This window comes from Ips typographus, linkage group LG11 (genome assembly GCF_016097725.1).
Source record: "Ips typographus isolate SLU linkage group LG11, UJ_Ityp_2.0, whole genome shotgun sequence".
NCBI lineage: Eukaryota > Metazoa > Arthropoda > Insecta > Coleoptera > Curculionidae > Ips > Ips typographus.
In genome coordinates, this window is record NC_138432.1 from 3,491,851 (window position 1) to 3,510,342 (window position 18,492).

General features: G+C 41.6%; 1 protein-coding gene across 4 annotated transcripts in view; it reads right to left on the bottom strand.

The window, feature by feature from the left end:
- CDase (neutral ceramidase) overlaps positions 1-18,492 on the bottom strand; it is a 166,036-nt gene that overhangs the window by 97,339 nt on the left and 50,205 nt on the right. The window lies entirely within an intron of this gene.

The window sequence follows — 18,492 nt, forward strand, 5'->3', positions numbered from 1 at the left end:
ACGAAAAAATACCATTTGGCACAGATTGACCACGAACGAGTAAAATCCAGCTACCAAAATAGTCCCAACAGACGTAGAATAGCTCAAAAGTATCAAATATGCAGACTAGAACATCAGCGGAATAGATCTATGCCGGTTTTGAGGTGGAATCGATCTATGCCAGTTTTGAGATGAAATTGTACAATTTGGCACAGATTGACAACAAACGAGTGAAATCCAGCGAGACCAAAGTGGTCCCAACGTAGAATAGCTCAACAGTATCAAATATGCAGACTAGAACATCAGCGGAATTGATCTATGCCGGTTTTGAGACGAAATAATACAATTTGGCACAGATTGACTACGAACGACTGAAATCCAGCGACCAATGTAGTCCCAACCGACGTAGAATAGCTCAAAAGTATCAAATATGCAGACTAGAACATTAGCGGAATCGATCTATCAAAGAAAATAATACCATTTGGCACAGATTGACCACGAACGAGTAAAATCCAGCTACCAAAATAGTCCCAGCAGACGTAGAATAGCTCAAAAGTATCAAATATGCTGACTAGAAGATCAGCGGAATCGATCTATGCCGGTTTTGAGACGAAATAATGCAATTTGGCACAGATTGACCACGAACGAGTGAAATCCAGCTACCAAAATAGTCCCAACAGACGTAGAATAGCTCAAAAGTATCAAATATGCAGACTAGAACATTAGCGGAATAGATCTATGCGGTTTTGAGGCGAATTCGATCTATGCCGGTTTTGAGACGAAATAATACCATTTGGCACAAATTGACCACGAACGAGTAAAATCCAGCTACCAAAATAGTCCCAACAGACGTAGAATAGCTCAAAAGTATCAAATATGCAGACTAGAACATTAGCGGAATAGATCTATGCCGGTTTTGAGGCGAATTCGATCTATGCCGGTTTTGAGACGAAATAATACCATTTGGCACAGATTGACCACGAACGAGTAAAATACAGCGACCAATGTAGTCCCAATCGACGTAGAATAGCTCAAAAGTATCAAATATGCAGACTAGAACATTAGCGGAATAGATCTATGCCGGTTTTGAGGCGAATTCGATCTATGCCGGTTTTGAGACGAAATAATACCATTTGGCACAGATTGACCACGAACGAGTAAAATCCAGCTACCAAAATAGTCCCAACAGACGTAGAATAGCTCAAAAGTATCAAATATGCAGACTAGAACATTAGCGGAATAGATCTATGCCGGTTTTGAGGCGAATTCGATCTATGCCGGTTTTGAGACGAAATAATACCATTTGGCACAGATTGACCACGAACGAGTAAAATACAGCGACCAATGTAGTCCCAATCGACGTAGAATAGCTCAAAAGTATCAAATATGCAGACTAGAACATTAGCGGAATAGATCTATGCCGGTTTTGAGGCGAATTCGATCTATGCCGGTTTTGAGACGAAAAAATACCATTTGGCACAGATTGACCACGAACGAGTAAAATCCAGCTACCAAAATAGTCCCAACAGACGTAGAATAGCTCAAAAGTATCAAATATGCAGACTAGAACATCACATCAGCGGAATTGATCTATGCCGGTTTTGAGACGAAATAATACAATTTGGCACAGATTGACTACGAACGACTGAAATCCAGCGACCAATGTATTCCCAACCGACGTAGAATAGCTCAAAAGTATCAAATATGCAGACTAGAACATTAGCGGAATCGATCTATGCCGGTTTTGAGACGAAATAGTACCATTTGGCACAGATTGACCACGAACGAGTAAAATACAGCGACCAATGTAGTCCCAATCGACGTAGAATAGCTCAAAAGTATCAAATATGCTGACTAGAACATCAGCGGAATCGATCTATGCCGGTTTTGAGACGAAATAATGCAATTTGGCACAGATTGACCACGAACGAGTAAAATACAGCGACCAATGTAGTCCCAATCGACGTAGAATAGCTCAAAAGTATCAAATATGCAGACTAGAACATTAGCGGAATAGATATATGCCGGTTTTGAGGCGAATTCGATCTATGCCGGTTTTGAGACGAAATAATACCATTTGGCACAGATTGACCACGAACGAGTAAAATCCAGCTACCAAAATAGTCCCAACAGACGTAGAATAGCTCAAAAGTATCAAATATGCAGACTAGAACATTAGCGGAATAGATCTATGCCGGTTTTGAGGCGAATTCGATCTATGCCGGTTTTGAGACGAAATAATACCATTTGGCACAGATTGACCACAAACGAGTAAAATACAGCGACCAATGTAGTCCCAATCGACGTAGAATAGCTCAAAAGTATCAAATATGCAGACTAGAACATTAGCGGAATAGATCTATGCCGGTTTTGAGGCGAATTCGATCTATGCCGGTTTTGAGACGAAATAATACCATTTGGCACAGATTGACCACGAACGAGTAAAATCCAGCTACCAAAATAGTCCCAACAGACGTAGAATAGCTCAAAAGTATCAAATATGCAGACTAGAACATTAGCGGAATAGATCTATGCCGGTTTTGAGGCGAATTCGATCTATGCCGGTTTTGAGACGAAATAATACCATTTGGCACAGATTGACCACAAACGAGTAAAATACAGCGACCAATGTAGTCCCAATCGACGTAGAATAGCTCAAAAGTATCAAATATGCAGACTAGAACATTAGCGGAATAGATCTATGCCGGTTTTGAGGCGAATTCGATCTATGCCGGTTTTGAGACGAAATAATACCATTTGGCACAGATTGACCACGAACGAGTAAAATCCAGCTACCAAAATAGTCCCAACAGACGTAGAATAGCTCAAAAGTATCAAATATGCAGACTAGAACATTAGCGGAATAGATCTATGCCGGTTTTGAGGCGAATTCGATCTATGCCGGTTTTGAGACGAAAAAATACCATTTGGCACAGATTGACCACGAACGAGTAAAATCCAGCTACCAAAATAGTCCCAACAGACGTAGAATAGCTCAAAAGTATCAAATATGCAGACTAGAACATCAGCGGAATAGATCTATGCCGGTTTTGAGGTGGAATCGATCTATGCCAGTTTTGAGATGAAATTGTACAATTTGGCACAGATTGACAACAAACGAGTGAAATCCAGCGAGACCAAAGTGGTCCCAACGTAGAATAGCTCAACAGTATCAAATATGCAGACTAGAACATTAGCGGAATAGATCTATGCCGGTTTTGAGACGAAATAATACAATTTGGCACAGATTGACAACGAACGAGTGAAATCCAGCGACCAATGTATTCCCAACAGACGTAGAATAGCTCAAAAGTATCAAATATGCAGACTAGAACATCAGCGGAATTGATCTATGCCGGTTTTGAGACGAAATAATACAATTTGGCACAGATTGACAACGAACGAGTGAAATCCAGCGACCAATGTATTCCCAACAGACGTAGAATAGCTCAAAAGTATCAAATATGCAGACTAGAACATCAGCGGAATTGATCTATGCCGGTTTTGAGACGAAATAGTACAATTTGGCACAGATTGACTACGAACGACTGAAATCCAGCGACCAATGTAGTCCCAACCGACGTAGAATAGCTCAAAAGTATCAAATATGCAGACTAGAACATTAGCGGAATCGATCTATGCCGGTTTTGAGACGAAATAGTACAATTTGGCACAGATTGACTACGAACGACTGAAATCCAGCGACCAAAGTGGTCCCAACGTAGAATAGCTCAACAGTATCAAATATGCAGACTAGAACATCAGCGGAATCGATCTATGCCGGTTTTGAGACGAATTAATGCAATTTGGCACAGATTGACCACGAACGAGTGAAATCCAGCTACCAATGTAGTCCGAACCGACGTAGAATAGCTCAAAAGTATCAAATATGCAGACTAGAACATTAGCGGAATAGATCTATGCCGGTTTTGAGGCGGAATCGATCTATGCCGGTTTTGAGACGAAATAATACAATTTGGCACAGATTGACCAGGAACGAGTAAAATCCAGCGACCATTGTAGTCCCAACCGACGTAGAATAGCTCAAAAGTATCAAATATGCAGACTAGAACATTAGCGGAATCGATCTATGCCGGTTTTGAGACGAAATAATACAATTTGGCACAGATTGACTACGAACGACTGAAATCCAGCGACCAATGTAGTCCCAACCGACGTAGAATAGCTCAAAAGTATCAAATATGCAGACTAGAACATTAGCGGAATCGATCTATGCCGGTTTTGAGACGAAATAGTACAATTTGGCACAGATTGACAACAAACGAGTGAAATCCAGCGACCAAAGTGGTCCCAACGTAGAATAGCTCAACAGTATCAAATATGCAGACTAGAACATCAGCGGAATCGATCTATGCCGGTTTTGAGACGAAATAATACAATTTGGCACAGATTGACAACGAACGAGTGAAATCCAGCGACCAATGTAGTCCCAACCGAGGTAGAATAGCTCAAAAGTATCAAATATGCAGACTAGAACATTAGCGGGATAGATCTATGCCGGTTTTGAGGCGGATTCGATATATGCCAGTTTTGAGATGAAATAATACAATTTGGCACAGATTGACCAGGAACGAGTAAAATCCAGCGACCATTGTAGTCCCAACCGAGGTAGAATAGCTCAAAAGTATCAAATATGCAGACTAGAACATTAGCGGGATAGATCTATGCCGGTTTTGAGGCGGAATCGATCTATGCCAGTTTTGAGATGAAATAATACAATTTGGCACAGATTGACCAGGAACGAGTAAAATCCAGCTACCAAAGTGGTCCCAACGTAGAATAGCTCAACAGTATCAAATATGCAGACTAGAACATCAGCGGAATCGATCTATGCCGGTTTTGAGACGAAATAATACAATTTGGCACAGATTGACAACGAACGAGTGAAATCCAGCGACCAATGTAGTCCCAACCGACGTAGAATAGCTCAAAAGTATCAAATATGCAGACTAGAACATTAGCGGAATAGATCTATGCCGGTTTTGAGGCGGAATCGATCTATGCCGGTTTTGAGACGAAATCGATCTATGCCGGTTTTGAGACGAAATAATACCATTTGGCACAGATTGACCACGAACGAGTAAAATCCAGCTACCAATGTATTCCCAACAGACGTAGAATAGCTCAAAAGTATCAAATATGCAGACTAGAACATTAGCGGAATCGATCTATGCCGGTTTTGAGACGAAATAATACAATTTGGCACAGATTGACAACAAACGAGTGAAATCCAGCGACCAAAGTGGTCCCAACGTAGAATAGCTCAACAGTATCAAATATGCAGACTAGAACATCAGCGGAATCGATCTATGCCGGTTTTGAGACGAAATAATGCAATTTGGCACAGATTGACCACGAACGAGTGAAATCCAGCTACCAATGTAGTCCGAACCGACGTAGAATAGCTCAAAAGTATCAAATATGCAGACTAGAACATTAGCGGAATAGATCTATGCCGGTTTTGAGGCGGATTCGATATATGCCAGTTTTGAGATGAAATAATACAATTTGGCACAGATTGACCAGGAACGAGTAAAATCCAGCGACCATTGTAGTCCCAACCGAGGTAGAATAGCTCAAAAGTATCAAATATGCAGACTAGAACATTAGCGGAATAGATCTATGCCGGTTTTGAGACGAAATAATACAATTTGGCACAGATTGACCACGAACGAGTGAAATCCAGCTACCAATGTAGTCCGAACCGACGTAGAATAGCTCAAAAGTATCAAATATGCAGACTAGAACATTAGCGGAATAGATCTATGCCGGTTTTGAGGCGGATTCGATATATGCCAGTTTTGAGATGAAATAATACAATTTGGCACAGATTGACCAGGAACGAGTAAAATCCAGCTACCAAAGTGGTCCCAACGTAGAATAGCTCAACAGTATCAAATATGCAGACTAGAACATCAGCGGAATCGATCTATGCCGGTTTTGAGACGAAATAATACAATTTGGCACAGATTGACAACGAACGAGTGAAATCCAGCGACCAATGTAGTCCCAACAGACGTAGAATAGCTCAAAAGTATCAAATATGCAGACTAGAACATTAGCGGAATAGATCTATGCCGGTTTTGAGGCGGAATCGATCTATGCCGGTTTTGAGACGAAATCGATCTATGCCGGTTTTGAGACGAAATAATACCATTTGGCACAGATTGACCACGAACGAGTGAAATCCAGCGACCAAAGTGGTCCCAACAGACGTAGAATAGCTCAGCAGTATCAAATATGCAGACTAGAACATTAGCGGAATCGATCTATGCCGGTTTTGAGACGAAATAATACCATTTGGCACAGATTGACCACGAACGAGTGAAATCCAGCGACCAAAGTGGTCCCAACAGACGTAAAATAGCTCAGCAGTATCAAATATGCAGACTAGAACATCAGCGGAATCGATCTATGCCGGTTTTGAGACGAAATAACACAATTTGGCACAGATTGACCACGAACGAGTAAAATCCAGCGACCAATGTAGTCCGAACCGACGTAGAATAGCTCAAAAGTATGAAATATGCAGACTAGAACATTAGCGGAATCGATCTATGCCGGTTTTGAGGCGAAATCGATCTATGCCGGTTTTGAGACGAAATAACACAATTTGGCACAGATTGACCACGAACGAGTAAAATCCAGCGACCAATGTAGTCCGAACCGACGTAGAATAGCTCAAAAGTATGAAATATGCAGACTAGAACATTAGCGGAATCGATCTATGCCGGTTTTGAGGCGAAATCGATCTATGCCGGTTTTGAGACGAAATAACACAATTTGGCACAGATTGACCACGAACGAGTAAAATCCAGCGACCAATGTAGTCCGAACCGACGTAGAATAGCTCAAAAGTATCAAATATGCAGACTAGAACATTAGCGGAATAGATCTATGCTGGTTTTGAGGCGAAATCGATCTATGCCGGTTTTGAGACGAAATCGATCTATGCCAGTTTTGAGATGAAATAATACAATTTGGCACAGATTGACTACGAACGACTGAAATCCAGCGACCAATGTAGTCCCAACCGACGTAGAATAGCTCAAAAGTATCAAATATGCAGACTAGAACATTAGCGGAATAGATCTATGCTGGTTTTGAGGCGAAATCGATCTATGCCGGTTTTGAGACGAAATAATACCATTTGGCACAGATTGACCACGAACGAGTAAAATACAGCGACCAATGTGGTCCCAATCGACGTAGAATAGCTCAAAAGTATCAAATATGCAGACTAGAACATTAGCGGAATAGATCTATGCCGGTTTTGAGGCGAATTCGATCTATGCCGGTTTTGAGACGAAATAATACCATTTGGCACAGATTGACCACGAACGAGTAAAATCCAGCTACCAAAATAGTCCCAACAGACGTAGAATAGCTCAAAAGTATCAAATATGCAGACTAGAACATTAGCGGAATCGATCTATGCCGGTTTTGAGACGAAATAGTACAATTTGGCACAGATTGACAACAAACGAGTGAAATCCAGCGACCAAAGTGGTCCCAACGTAGAATAGCTCAACAGTATCAAATATGCAGACTAGAACATCAGCGGAATCGATCTATGCCGGTTTTGAGACGAAATAATACAATTTGGCACAGATTGACAACGAACGAGTGAAATCCAGCGACCAATGTAGTCCCAACAGACGTAGAATAGCTCAAAAGTATCAAATATGCAGACTAGAACATTAGCGGAATAGATCTATGCTGGTTTTGAGGCGGAATCGATCTATGCCAGTTTTGAGATGAAATAATACAATTTGGCACAGATTGACTACGAACGACTGAAATCCAGCTACCAATGTAGTCCGAACCGACGTAGAATAGCTCAAAAGTATCAAATATGCAGACTAGAACATTAGCGGAATAGATCTATGCTGGTTTTGAGGCGAAATCGATCTATGCCGGTTTTGAGACGAAATAATACCATTTGGCACAGATTGACCACGAACGAGTAAAATACAGCGACCAATGTGGTCCCAATCGACGTAGAATAGCTCAAAAGTATCAAATATGCAGACTAGAACATTAGCGGAATAGATCTATGCCGGTTTTGAGGCGAATTCGATCTATGCCGGTTTTGAGACGAAATAATACCATTTGGCACAGATTGACCACGAACGAGTAAAATCCAGCTACCAAAATAGTCCCAACAGACGTAGAATAGCTCAAAAGTATCAAATATGCAGACTAGAACATTAGCGGAATCGATCTATGCCGGTTTTGAGACGAAATAGTACAATTTGGCACAGATTGACAACAAACGAGTGAAATCCAGCGACCAAAGTGGTCCCAACGTAGAATAGCTCAACAGTATCAAATATGCAGACTAGAACATCAGCGGAATCGATCTATGCCGGTTTTGAGACGAAATAATACCATTTGGCACAGATTGACCACGAACGAGTAAAATCCAGCTACCAAAATAGTCCCAACAGACGTAGAATAGCTCAAAAGTATCAAATATGCAGACTAGAACATCAGCGGAATCGATCTATGCCGGTTTTGAGACGAATTAATGCAATTTGGCACAGATTGACCACGAACGAGTGAAATCCAGCTACCAATGTAGTCCGAACCGACGTAGAATAGCTCAAAAGTATCAAATATGCAGACTAGAACATTAGCGGAATAGATCTATGCCGGTTTTGAGGCGGAATCGATCTATGCCGGTTTTGAGACGAAATAATACAATTTGGCACAGATTGACCAGGAACGAGTAAAATCCAGCGACCATTGTAGTCCCAACCGACGTAGAATAGCTCAAAAGTATCAAATATGCAGACTAGAACATTAGCGGAATCGATCTATGCCGGTTTTGAGGCGAATTCGATCTATGCCGGTTTTGAGACGAAATAATACCATTTGGCACAGATTGACCACGAACGAGTAAAATACAGCGACCAATGTGGTCCCAATCGACGTAGAATAGCTCAAAAGTATCAAATATGCAGACTAGAACATTAGCGGAATAGATCTATGCCGGTTTTGAGGCGAATTCGATCTATGCCGGTTTTGAGACGAAATAATACCATTTGGCACAGATTGACCACGAACGAGTAAAATCCAGCTACCAAAATAGTCCCAACAGACGTAGAATAGCTCAAAAGTATCAAATATGCAGACTAGAACATTAGCGGAATCGATCTATGCCGGTTTTGAGACGAAATAGTACAATTTGGCACAGATTGACAACAAACGAGTGAAATCCAGCGACCAAAGTGGTCCCAACGTAGAATAGCTCAACAGTATCAAATATGCAGACTAGAACATCAGCGGAATCGATCTATGCCGGTTTTGAGACGAAATAATACCATTTGGCACAGATTGACCACGAACGAGTAAAATCCAGCTACCAAAATAGTCCCAACAGACGTAGAATAGCTCAAAAGTATCAAATATGCAGACTAGAACATCAGCGGAATCGATCTATGCCGGTTTTGAGACGAATTAATGCAATTTGGCACAGATTGACCACGAACGAGTGAAATCCAGCTACCAATGTAGTCCGAACCGACGTAGAATAGCTCAAAAGTATCAAATATGCAGACTAGAACATTAGCGGAATAGATCTATGCCGGTTTTGAGGCGGAATCGATCTATGCCGGTTTTGAGACGAAATAATACAATTTGGCACAGATTGACCAGGAACGAGTAAAATCCAGCGACCATTGTAGTCCCAACCGACGTAGAATAGCTCAAAAGTATCAAATATGCAGACTAGAACATTAGCGGAATCGATCTATGCCGGTTTTGAGACGAAATAATACAATTTGGCACAGATTGACTACGAACGACTGAAATCCAGCGACCAATGTAGTCCCAACCGACGTAGAATAGCTCAAAAGTATCAAATATGCAGACTAGAACATTAGCGGAATAGATCTATGCCGGTTTTGAGGCGAATTCGATCTATGCCGGTTTTGAGACGAAATAATACCATTTGGCACAGATTGACCACGAACGAGTAAAATACAGCGACCAATGTAGTCCCAATCGACGTAGAATAGCTCAAAAGTATCAAATATGCAGACTAGAACATTAGCGGAATAGATCTATGCCGGTTTTGAGGCGAATTCGATCTATGCCGGTTTTGAGACGAAATAATACCATTTGGCACAGATTGACCACGAACGAGTAAAATACAGCGACCAATGTAGTCCCAATCGACGTAGAATAGCTCAAAAGTATCAAATATGCAGACTAGAACATTAGCGGAATAGATCTATGCCGGTTTTGAGGCGAATTCGATCTATGCCGGTTTTGAGACGAAATAATACCATTTGGCACAGATTGACCACGAACGAGTAAAATACAGCGACCAATGTGGTCCCAATCGACGTAGAATAGCTCAAAAGTATCAAATATGCAGACTAGAACATTAGCGGAATAGATCTATGCCGGTTTTGAGGCGAATTCGATCTATGCCGGTTTTGAGACGAAATAATACCATTTGGCACAGATTGACCACGAACGAGTAAAATCCAGCTACCAAAATAGTCCCAACAGACGTAGAATAGCTCAAAAGTATCAAATATGCAGACTAGAACATTAGCGGAATCGATCTATGCCGGTTTTGAGACGAAATAGTACAATTTGGCACAGATTGACAACAAACGAGTGAAATCCAGCGACCAAAGTGGTCCCAACGTAGAATAGCTCAACAGTATCAAATATGCAGACTAGAACATCAGCGGAATCGATCTATGCCGGTTTTGAGACGAAATAATACCATTTGGCACAGATTGACCACGAACGAGTAAAATCCAGCTACCAAAATAGTCCCAACAGACGTAGAATAGCTCAAAAGTATCAAATATGCAGACTAGAACATCAGCGGAATCGATCTATGCCGGTTTTGAGACGAATTAATGCAATTTGGCACAGATTGACCACGAACGAGTGAAATCCAGCTACCAATGTAGTCCGAACCGACGTAGAATAGCTCAAAAGTATCAAATATGCAGACTAGAACATTAGCGGAATAGATCTATGCCGGTTTTGAGGCGGAATCGATCTATGCCGGTTTTGAGACGAAATAATACAATTTGGCACAGATTGACCAGGAACGAGTAAAATCCAGCGACCATTGTAGTCCCAACCGACGTAGAATAGCTCAAAAGTATCAAATATGCAGACTAGAACATTAGCGGAATCGATCTATGCCGGTTTTGAGACGAAATAATACAATTTGGCACAGATTGACTACGAACGACTGAAATCCAGCGACCAATGTAGTCCCAACCGACGTAGAATAGCTCAAAAGTATCAAATATGCAGACTAGAACATTAGCGGAATCGATCTATGCCGGTTTTGAGACGAAATAGTACAATTTGGCACAGATTGACAACAAACGAGTGAAATCCAGCGACCAAAGTGGTCCCAACGTAGAATAGCTCAACAGTATCAAATATGCAGACTAGAACATCAGCGGAATCGATCTATGCCGGTTTTGAGACGAAATAATACAATTTGGCACAGATTGACAACGAACGAGTGAAATCCAGCGACCAATGTAGTCCCAACAGACGTAGAATAGCTCAAAAGTATCAAATATGCAGACTAGAACATTAGCGGAATAGATCTATGCCGGTTTTGAGGCGGATTCGATCTATGCCGGTTTTGAGACGAAATAATACCATTTGGCACAGATTGACCACGAACGAGTAAAATACAGCGACCAATGTGGTCCCAATCGACGTAGAATAGCTCAAAAGTATCAAATATGCAGACTAGAACATTAGCGGAATAGATCTATGCCGGTTTTGAGGCGAATTCGATCTATGCCGGTTTTGAGACGAAATAATACCATTTGGCACAGATTGACCACGAACGAGTAAAATCCAGCTACCAAAATAGTCCCAACAGACGTAGAATAGCTCAAAAGTATCAAATATGCAGACTAGAACATTAGCGGAATCGATCTATGCCGGTTTTGAGACGAAATAGTACAATTTGGCACAGATTGACAACAAACGAGTGAAATCCAGCGACCAAAGTGGTCCCAACGTAGAATAGCTCAACAGTATCAAATATGCAGACTAGAACATCAGCGGAATCGATCTATGCCGGTTTTGAGACGAAATAATACCATTTGGCACAGATTGACCACGAACGAGTAAAATCCAGCTACCAAAATAGTCCCAACAGACGTAGAATAGCTCAAAAGTATCAAATATGCAGACTAGAACATCAGCGGAATCGATCTATGCCGGTTTTGAGACGAATTAATGCAATTTGGCACAGATTGACCACGAACGAGTGAAATCCAGCTACCAATGTAGTCCGAACCGACGTAGAATAGCTCAAAAGTATCAAATATGCAGACTAGAACATTAGCGGAATAGATCTATGCCGGTTTTGAGACGAAATAATACAATTTGGCACAGATTGACCAGGAACGAGTAAAATCCAGCGACCATTGTAGTCCCAACCGACGTAGAATAGCTCAAAAGTATCAAATATGCAGACTAGAACATTAGCGGAATCGATCTATGCCGGTTTTGAGACGAAATAATACAATTTGGCACAGATTGACTACGAACGACTGAAATCCAGCGACCAATGTAGTCCCAACCGACGTAGAATAGCTCAAAAGTATCAAATATGCAGACTAGAACATTAGCGGAATCGATCTATGCCGGTTTTGAGACGAAATAGTACAATTTGGCACAGATTGACAACAAACGAGTGAAATCCAGCGACCAAAGTGGTCCCAACGTAGAATAGCTCAACAGTATCAAATATGCAGACTAGAACATCAGCGGAATCGATCTATGCCGGTTTTGAGACGAAATAATACAATTTGGCACAGATTGACAACGAACGAGTGAAATCCAGCGACCAATGTAGTCCCAACCGAGGTAGAATAGCTCAAAAGTATCAAATATGCAGACTAGAACATTAGCGGAATAGATCTATGCCGGTTTTGAGACGAAATAATACAATTTGGCACAGATTGACCACGAACGAGTGAAATCCAGCTACCAATGTAGTCCGAACCGACGTAGAATAGCTCAAAAGTATCAAATATGCAGACTAGAACATTAGCGGAATAGATCTATGCCGGTTTTGAGGCGGATTCGATATATGCCAGTTTTGAGATGAAATAATACAATTTGGCACAGATTGACTACGAACGACTGAAATCCAGCGACGAATGTAGTCCGTACCAAAATAGTCCCAACCGACGTAGAATAGCTCAGCAGTGTCAAATATGCAGACTAGAACATCAGCTTAATCGATCTATGCCGGTTTTGAGGCGGAATCGATCTATGCCGGTTTTGAGACGAAATCGATCTATGCCGGTTTTGAGACGAAATAATACCATTTGGCACAGATTGACCACGAACGAGTAAAATCCAGCTACCAATGTATTCCCAACAGACGTAGAATAGCTCAAAAGTATCAAATATGCAGACTAGAACATCAGCGGAATCGATCTATGCCGGTTTTGAGACGAAATCGATCTATGCCGGTTTTGAGACGAAATAATACCATTTGGCACAGATTGACCACGAACGAGTGAAATCCAGCGACCAAAGTGGTCCCAACAGACGTAGAATAGCTCAGCAGTATCAAATATGCAGACTAGAACATTAGCGGAATCGATCTATGCCGGTTTTGAGACGAAATAATACCATTTGGCACAGATTGACCACGAACGAGTGAAATCCAGCGACCAAAGTGGTCCCAACAGACGTAAAATAGCTCAGCAGTATCAAATATGCAGACTAGAACATCAGCGGAATCGATCTATGCCGGTTTTGAGACGAAATAACACAATTTGGCACAGATTGACCACGAACGAGTAAAATCCAGCGACCAATGTAGTCCGAACCGACGTAGAATAGCTCAAAAGTATGAAATATGCAGACTAGAACATTAGCGGAATCGATCTATGCCGGTTTTGAGGCGAAATCGATCTATGCCGGTTTTGAGACGAAATAACACAATTTGGCACAGATTGACCACGAACGAGTAAAATCCAGCGACCAATGTAGTCCGAACCGACGTAGAATAGCTCAAAAGTATGAAATATGCAGACTAGAACATTAGCGGAATCGATCTATGCCGGTTTTGAGGCGAAATCGATCTATGCCGGTTTTGAGACGAAATAACACAATTTGGCACAGATTGACCACGAACGAGTAAAATCCAGCGACCAATGTAGTCCGAACCGACGTAGAATAGCTCAAAAGTATCAAATATGCAGACTAGAACATTAGCGGAATAGATCTATGCTGGTTTTGAGGCGAAATCGATCTATGCCAGTTTTGAGATGAAATAATACAATTTGGCACAGATTGACTACGAACGACTGAAATCCAGCGACCAATGTAGTCCCAACCGACGTAGAATAGCTCAAAAGTATCAAATATGCAGACTAGAACATTAGCGGAATAGATCTATGCCGGTTTTGAGACGAAATAATACAATTTGGCACAGATTGACAACGAACGAGTGAAATCCAGCGACCAATGTAGTCCCAACAGACGTAGAATAGCTCAAAAGTATCAAATATGCAGACTAGAACATTAGCGGAATAGATCTATGCCGGTTTTGAGGCGGAATCGATCTATGCCGGTTTTGAGGCGGAATCGATCTATGCCAGTTTTGAGATGAAATAATACAATTTGGCACAGATTGACTACGAACGACTGAAATCCAGCGACGAATGTAGTCCGTACCAAAATAGTCCCAACCGACGTAGAATAGCTCAGCAGTGTCAAATATGCAGACTAGAACATCAGCTTAATCGATCTATGCCGGTTTTGAGGCGGAATCGATCTATGCCGGTTTTGAGGCGAAATCGATCTATGCCGGTTTTGAGACGAAATAATACCATTTGGCACAGATTGACCACGAACGAGTAAAATCCAGCCACCAATGTAGTCCCAACCGACGTAGAATAGCTCAAAAGTATCAAATATGCAGACTAGAACATTAGCGGAATAGATCTATGCCGGTTTTGAGGCGGAATCGATCTATGCCGGTTTTGAGACGAAATCGATCTATGCCAGTTTTGAGATGAAATAATACCATTTGGCACAGATTGACCACGAACGAGTGAAATCCAGCGACCAAAGTGGTCCCAACAGACGTAGAATAGCTCAGCAGTATCAAATATGCAGACTAGAACATTAGCGGAATCGATCTATGCCGGTTTTGAGGCGGAATCGTTCTATGCCGGTTTTGCCACAAAATAATACAATTTGGCACAGATTGACCACGAACGAGTAAAATCCAGCGACCAAAGTGGTCCCAACCGACGTAGAATAGCTCAAAAGTATCAAATATGCAGACTAGAACATTAGCGGAATAGATCTATGCCGGCTTTGAGGCGGAATCGATCTATGCCAGTTTTGAGATGAAATAATACAATTTGGCACAGATTGACTACGAACGACTGAAATCCAGCGACCAATGTAGTCCGTACCAAAATAGTCCCAACCGACGTAGAATAGCTCAACAGTATCAAATATGCAGACTAGAACATCAGCGGAATCGATCTATGCCGGTTTTGAGACGAAATAATACAATTTGGCACAGATTGACCACGAACGAGTGAAATCCAGCGACCAATGTAGTCCCAACCGACGTAGAATAGCTCAAAAGTATCAAATATGCAGACTAGAACATTAGCGGAATCGATCTATGCCGGTTTTGAGGCGGAATCGATCTATGCCGGTTTTGAGACGAAATAATACAATTTGGCACAGATTGACCACGAACGAGTAAAATCCAGCGACCAATGTAGTCCGAACCGACGTAGAATAGCTCAAAAGTATCAAATATGCAGACTAGAACATTAGCGGAATCGATCTATGCCGGTTTTGAAGCGGAATCGATCTATGCCGGTTTTGAGACGAAATAATACAATTTGGCACAGATTGACCACGAACGAGTAAAATCCAGCGACCAATGTAGTCCGAACCGACGTAGAATAGCTCAAAAGTATCAAATATGCAGACTAGAACATTAGCGGAATCGATCTATGCCGGTTTTGAGGCGAAATCGATCTATGCCGGTTTTGAGACGAAATAATACCATTTGGCACAGATTGACCACGAACGAGTAAAATCCAGCGACCAATGTAGTCCCAATCGACGTAGAATAGCTCAAAAGTATCAAATATACATACTAGAACATTAGCGGAATCGATCTATGCCGGTTTTGAGACGAAATAATACAATTTGGCACAGATTGACCACGAACGAGTAAAATCCAGCGACCAATGTAGTCGGTACCAAAATAGTCCGAACCGACGTAGAATTGCTCAGCAGTATCAAATATGCAGACTAGAACATCAGCGGAATCGATCTATGCCGGTTTTGAGACGAAATAATACCATTTGGCACAGATTGACCACAAACGAGTGAAATCCAGCGACCAAAGTGGTCCCAACAGACGTAAAATAGCTCAGCAGTATCAAATATGCCGACTAGAACATCAGCGGAATCGATCTATGCCGGTGTTGAGACGAAATAATACAATTTGGCACAGATTGACCACGAACGAGTAAAATCCAGCGACCAATGTAGTCCGAACCGACGTAGAATAGCTCAAAAGTATCAAATATGCAGTCTAGGACATTAGCGGAATCGATCTATGCCGGTTTTGAGGCGGAATCGATCTATGCCGGTTTTGAGGCGAAATCGATATATGCCGGTTTTGAGACGAAATAATACAATTTGGCACAGATTGACCACGAACGAGTAAAATCCAGCGACCAATGTAGTCCGAACCGACGTAGTATAGCTCAAGTATCAAATATGCAGACTAGAACATTAGCGGAATAGATCTATGCCGGTTTTGAGACGAAATAATACCATTTGGCACAGATTGACCACGAACGAGTGAAATCCAGCGACCAAAGTGGTCCCAACAGACGTAGAATAGCTCAGCAGTATCAAATATGCAGACTAGAACATCAGCGGAATCGATCTATGCCGGTTTTGAAACGAAATAATACAATTTGGCACAGATTGACCACGAACGACTGAAATCCAGCGACCAATGTAGTCCCAACCGACGTAGAATAGCTCAAAAGTATCAAATATGCAGACTAGAACATTAGCGGAATAGATCTATGCTGGTTTTGAGGCGAAATCGATCTATGCCGGTTTTGAGACGAAATCGATCTATGCCAGTTTTGAGATGAAATAATACAATTTGGCACAGATTGACTACGAACGACTGAAATCCAGCGACCAATGTAGTCCCAACCGACGTAGAATAGCTCAAAAGTATCAAATATGCAGACTAGAACATTAGCGGAATCGATCAATTTGGCACAGATTGACCACGAACGAGTAAAATCCAGCGACCAATGTAGTCCGAACCGACGTAGAATAGCTCAAAAGTATCAAATATGCAGTCTAGAACATTAGCGGAATAGATCTATGCTGGTTTTGAGGCGAAATCGATCTATGCCGGTTTTGAGACGAAATAATACCATTTGGCACAGATTGACCACGAACGAGTGAAATCCAGCTACCAATGTAGTCCGAACCGACGTAGAATAGCTCAAAAGTATCAAATATGCAGACTAGAACATTAGCGGAATCGATCTATGCCGGTTTTGAGGCGAAATCGATCTATGCCGGTTTTGAGACGAAATAATACAATTTGGCACAGATTGACCACGAACGAGTAAAATCCAGCGACCAATGTAGTCCGAACCGACGTAGAATAGCTCAAAAGTATCAAATATGCAGACTAGAACATTAGCGGAATAGATCTATGCTGGTTTTGAGGCGAAATCGATCTATGCCGGTTTTGAGACGAAATCGATCTATGCCAGTTTTGAGATGAAATAATACAATTTGGCACAGATTGACTACGAACGACTGAAATCCAGCGACCAATGTAGTCCCAACCGACGTAGAATAGCTCAAAAGTATCAAATATGCAGACTAGAACAGCGGAATCGATCTATGCCGGTTTTGCCACAAAATAATACAATTTGGCACAGATTGACCACGAACGAGTAAAATCCAACGACCAATGTAGTCCCAACCGACGTAGAATAGCTCAAAAGTATCAAATATGCAGACTAGAACATTAGCGGAATAGATCTATGCTGGTTTTGAGGCGAAATCGATCTATGCCGGTTTTGAGACGAAATAATACCATTTGGCACAGATTGACCACGAACGAGTGAAATCCAGCGACCAAAGTGGTCCCAACAGACGTAGAATAGCTCAAAAGTATCAAATATGCAGACTAGAACATTAGCGGAATAGATCTATGCTGGTTTTGAGGCGAAATCGGTCTATGCCGGTCTTGAGACGAAATTGATCTATGCCAGTTTTGAGATGAAATAATACAATTTGGCACAGATTGACTACGAACGAGTAAAATCCAGCGACCAATGTAGTCCGAACCGACGTAGTATAGCTCAAAAGTATCAAATATGCAGACTAGAACATTAGCGGAATCGATCAATTTGGCACAGATTGACCACGAACGAGTAA